Here is a 5,335-nt window from a genome sequence, read left to right on the forward strand (position 1 = left end):
CAATCATCACGATGGCTCTCTATGGCAGGAAGTGCACTTGACAGATGAGGACAGTGAGGCTCTTTGTTCTTGCCTGTGGCTGCACAACAGCCGGCATGTGCATTAGGCATATGGCAGCCATATGATTTACCTTCTAAATCAGGACTTGTTGAGAGTGAAGGGGACGCTAGAATAATTATGCTGGGATGATAGGGACTGCCCCTGAGCAGTCCGCTAATGAGTCAGGACTTTTGCAAGTGATAGACCCGTTGCCAACTGGCCTAAACAAAAAAGATAATTTACTGACTCATTTAATAGGGAAAGCCCAAGTTCTCAGACTTGGCTGGATTCAGGGATCCTACAAGGACCCAGAGATAGAGATGCCATCGAGACTGAATTCAGTCTCAGCATGTAGGGAGATTGTCCCCAGGCTCCAGGCTTACATCCAGTGCTCTCAGCAAGCCCAGCAGAAAAGCAAGGGCTGGCTGCTGTGCGGCACAGAACACAGCTGGGAAGCCTGCATCGGGATGATTTCAGCCATATGCTGCTGAGAGTCACCTAGGTGGTTTCCAGTTTTTCATTATTAAAAATGCAGGAAGGGAAAAAAAAAAAAAAAAGGAAAAAAAAAAACACAGCAGGGGCTGGCCAGTTAGCTCAGGTGGTTAGAGTGTGGTGCTGATGACACCGAGGTCCAGGGTGCCATCCCTGCTCAGGCCAGCTGCCAAAACCAAGCAAACAAATAAACACAAAACCGCAGCAGTGACCCCACCTCCCTGCTACTTGGTACCTGTATTCTCTTCAAAGGATTAACAGTGAAATAGTTAGAAATGAAATACAAAATTCAAGTTGAATTTTTTTTATAAAATATTGAAGAAATAAGCAAGCAAACAAAAACCATGGTGCGAGCGTGGCACGTGTAGCAGCATGTGCACAAGTATTAATCTGAGATAAGGTGCCTACAAGAGGAACAGCTGGGCCCAGGAGCAGGTGCCTTTTCTCTGCTGGTGGGGCCTTCCGGGGAGCCCTCCGCCTGGCCCGAGAGGCTCCGTGCCTAAGTCCCACCCTTGCCAGCACAGGCTGCTATCAGTCTGCCTGGTTTGTGCCCACAGGCAAAACAAGAGGTGTGCATTTGCCAATTTCTGGCAAAGCTGAATATCTTCATGCATTTCTTGGCCGACCTGTGAACTGCCTATTCATACCCCTTTCCCATTTTCCTCCTGGGTTAGTGTCTTAAATTGGGTTGCAGGAGTTCTCTGTCCACTCAGGATGACACTCCTTTGCTATGTATGTTGGACCCACTGGCTTCCAGGACGTCTCTTGTCTTCACCTAGTTTTGTCCTGTCTTTGATCTGTACTGGCATCTCAAGCTGAGCTCTGCAGGATTGGTTGGAAGGCACAAAGAGGCGGGTAACGCACACACGCGTGTTATTTCCCCTCTTTCCTTCTCCTCCCAGCCCTTCCTCTGCTCCCTTTCACTCTGTCTCTCTGTCTCCCCACGTGCTTCTGAACTCTCTCCAAACGGGCTTCTCCCCACACTCCAGGACTTTCTGTAAAGGGCACTGTGACCTACGTGTTGTCAAATCCTCCTGACTGCTGGCAACATTTGTCCCAGCTGACCATTCTCTCTTCCTTGGGACACCTCGGCTTCCAGGAACCTGGTACTTTTTGACCTCCAGGAGCCCCTCCCATCTCCTTTGCCTGTCTCAGGCTCTTCACGGCCCCCTCTCCCGGGTGTCCCAGGCTGTGCACACCTTCTTATGCCCAAGACCACCGGCTGCTTATCACCAGCTAGGGCTTCTCCCCCGGCCTCCAGCTGCCAGGGCCACCTCTTCTAACACATGCCGGAAACCAAACTCCTGTCTTCACTCTCCCCCACCCCCTGCTCAGCCTAAAACCTGGGAGGCATCCCAGACTCCTCTCTTCCTCTGACACCCATTCCCAGCTGGTCAGAGTCCCTGTGGAATGCGGCTCTTCTCCCCAGGGACCCCCCCCCCACGCTGTCCCTTGGCCCTGCCATCCCCTCTCAGGGCCGGCTGGCTACAGGAGCTGCGACTTCCACCTCTCCTCTTGTGGTTTGTTCTCAGCAGCCAGAGGGAGCCCGAGACACCCTAAGCCAGCCGTGTGGTTGCTCTGCTGAGAGCCCTCCCTGCTCCCCAGAGTCCTCACACTGACCTGCAGGGTCCCCTATATCTGCAGCCCCCATCCTCCAACACTCTGACCTCAGTGACTACACCTCCCTGCCTGGGCGCACACAGACCACTGCCCTGGTGGGCCAAGCTCTCTGGGAGGAAGGGCCAGAGGGAGGGGTGTGTGACTTGGGTTGGGTCCAAGAAGGAGCATGACCAGGTCAAAGGTCAAACCCCATCCCAAGATGGCAAGACCCCCTTCCCCAAACCCCTCCTTGCCCCAACCTCAGAGCCTCCTAAGTCTCTCTGAGATTTGTCTTCTGCATACTCCCCACCGCCCCAGACGCCCCTCATGCCCCCAAGTCCACCCTCCCTCCCTGAGGAACCTGCCCCTTCATGGCTGTTTACACTGTTGGTCCAGGGGGAGACCACACTCATGCCCAGTCACGGGGGACAGCTTTCTCCAGCAAGAGACTCTGTAGCAGAGACGACAACCATGACCCATGGCAGCAGGTAACCCCGAGCATGGATCTGAGAATGGCCTTGGGAGAAAAAGGCAAGCTGCTCAAGGCTGTCTGGCACCACTGCCCCAACCTCAGAGCCTCCTAAGTCTCTCTGAGATTTGTCTTCTGCATACTCCCCACCGCCCCAGACGCCCCTCATGCCCCCCAAGTCCACCCTCCCTCCCTGAGGAACCTGCCCCTTCATGGCTGTTTACACTGTTGGTCCAGGGGGAGACCACACTCATGCCCAGTCACGGGGGACAGCTTTCTCCAGCAAGAGACTCTGTAGCAGAGACGACAACCATGACCCATGGCAGCAGGTAACCCCGAGCATGGATCTGAGAATGGCCTTGGGAGAAAAAGGCAAGCTGCTCAAGGCTGTCTGGCACCATGATGAAGGGTGTTACAACATGAGCCGCTGCCGCCACCGTGGGAGAGACCCACGCAGGCTCGTACTGAGGCTGGCTGGGGAAGAGGAGGACACCGGGCTTCAGATTTGCCCAGGTGTTATTTCTTAAACTGGATAGTGGGCTCTCAGGCATTATTATTTTTATATATGTGAAATAATTCCCTAACTAAATAACTTCCAAATCCCCTCCATGTCCACCACCAGGTCCTCAGGACAAAATTGGAGCTCCTCTCCTGGGGCATTCAAGGCCCTTGCCTGGCCCGTGCCCATGGACCTCTGCAGCCTCTCTCTGCCACTCTCCAGACCTTTCCTTTGCTCCAGCTGTGCTCTCTGACAAAATGCCTTTCCCCTGCCCCACCTGGTGTTTCTGACTAAGCCCATGTCACAGGAAGCTTCTAAGCAGTGGAGAAACGGGTCAGACTTGACTTTTTGAAAGAGGCCTCTGGGAATGCCAGGAGGGGGGCAAGTCAGAGGGGGGAGACAAGGAAGGAATCCAGGGGTGGAGAGAGACCTGTCCTGAGGCCAAGTGCACGCCCCGGCATCTACAACTGATGCCCTTTCACCTTCATTCCCTGAGAGCCATAGAGATGGCTGTGTCTTAACTCCAGCCCTGGAAGAGTAGCATGCGGGCAAGGGGGCACAGTGGCTAGAGTCTTGAGCCACAGGTAGCCCACCTGGGGTGCCACCTCCCGAGGATGTCCCTCAGGGCCTGGGGGCTCCCAAAGGCTGAATGTTGACCCTAGGACCTCTGTTCACTTTGTGTCCCCTACACCCAGTCATGCTGAGAGTTCTACAACAGCAAAACTGGGAGAAACTGTAGGGAAACGGAGCCTAGAAGGGGGAGACTTGTTGAAAACTGAGGTCTGGCAAAGGCAGGGTTTGGATTCCAAGCCCAGTGCTCTCCGTACCCCTCCCTTGGCCAATGACCTAGCTGCTGGAAATTTGGTAGTTGCCACGGACCCCTTGAGAGAGATGGTGTGGCTGCAAGATCACACTGCATTGAGGGGGATGGGTGCAGGGCTGTTGGGGTCTCAGCATGCCCCCTGGTGTGTTCATGTATGGCAGCCTGGCTCAAGGTGCACATGAATGCCTGTCTGCCCTGGGGTGGCCTGGTCTGTGCCCTCCCTGAGCCTCAGAGCCTTGTCTGCCTCAGGGGGCTGCCGGTCCCACCTCTCAGGGCACAGTTCTGCAGGTGGATTAGCTTGTGTATACACTCATGTGTGTGCATGGGTGTGTGTGCACTGCTCAGAGGGCCCAGGTCAGATTTTGGCCCAGGCAGACCCCCTACCCCTGCCCTGACTGGCTGGGGCGGGGGGGGGCACAGAGGAGCCAGGGTAGGGCTGAGCATGTGTGCAGAGATGTGCTCTCTGGGCCAGGCACCGTTGCGCCTGGGCAGAGGCAGGAGGTAGGGCCCAGGTAGAGGCTGCAGCCTTATCCCTGGGTGAGATGTACTAGAAGGGTGGAGACAGCGTCGAGGGAGGGAACCAGAAAGAGCCCTGGCGTGGGATGTGGGGAGTTTCAAAACAGACACCCTGGCTGCCTGGCCTAAGAGAATGTGGGGGGATCCCTGTGGAAGGGCCAGGTTTTGGGGGATGGTGGGGGTTGAGCAGTCACTGCCCCTCTCTGGGTTTCAATGTCAACATCTATAAAATGGTCCTAGATCTCCCAGTCTCTGGATGAGTGTGAGGGCGTAAATTAGTGTGCACCAGACAGACTCCAGCTCCTGAGCCCCCAAGGTCATGATCCCAAATCTTGGACCCCTAATGGGGGAGCTAAGGTGGCAGGGCCCAATCCGCCACACGTGTCTGACAGAAGGGAGAACACCTGGCTCCCTTCCCGTCTGCTCCCTCTGAACCCTGATTTCCTAGCCGGTGCATTGGGTCACATCTCCCACTGCTGCGTGTGGTCGTGAAATCAAGTGTGTTAGACGGAGACAGGTACACATCCGGCTTTCATAAATAGCTGTCTCCGTTCATCCATTCCCTGGGAGTCGGCTTGGAGCAGGGGCTCGCCATGCCACGACCGTGGCGGGACAGAACACGGTGGCAGCCTTTAGGTGTCACAGCTCCTACCCCCTGACCCTTCCACGTACAGAGGGGACAACAGCGCGGATGAGGTTTTTCCCAAGGTCACGGAGGGTCAAGGCAAAGTGGATCCCTCACCCGACTAGTGGGGAGACAAATAAGGTCATGCGCGGCGGCACCGCGGGCGCCGGCCCAGGCCGCGTACAGCCCGGAGCCATTCCCCGCCGGCAGCTCGCGTTCGGGGAGCCCCGCCTCACCCACAGGCCACACCCCTTAAGGCCCCGCGTCCCCCCC

The sequence above is a fragment of the Galeopterus variegatus genome, unplaced genomic scaffold (assembly GCF_000696425.1).
Source record: "Galeopterus variegatus unplaced genomic scaffold, G_variegatus-3.0.2 Scaffold2183, whole genome shotgun sequence".
NCBI classification, from domain to species: Eukaryota; Metazoa; Chordata; class Mammalia; order Dermoptera; family Cynocephalidae; genus Galeopterus; species Galeopterus variegatus.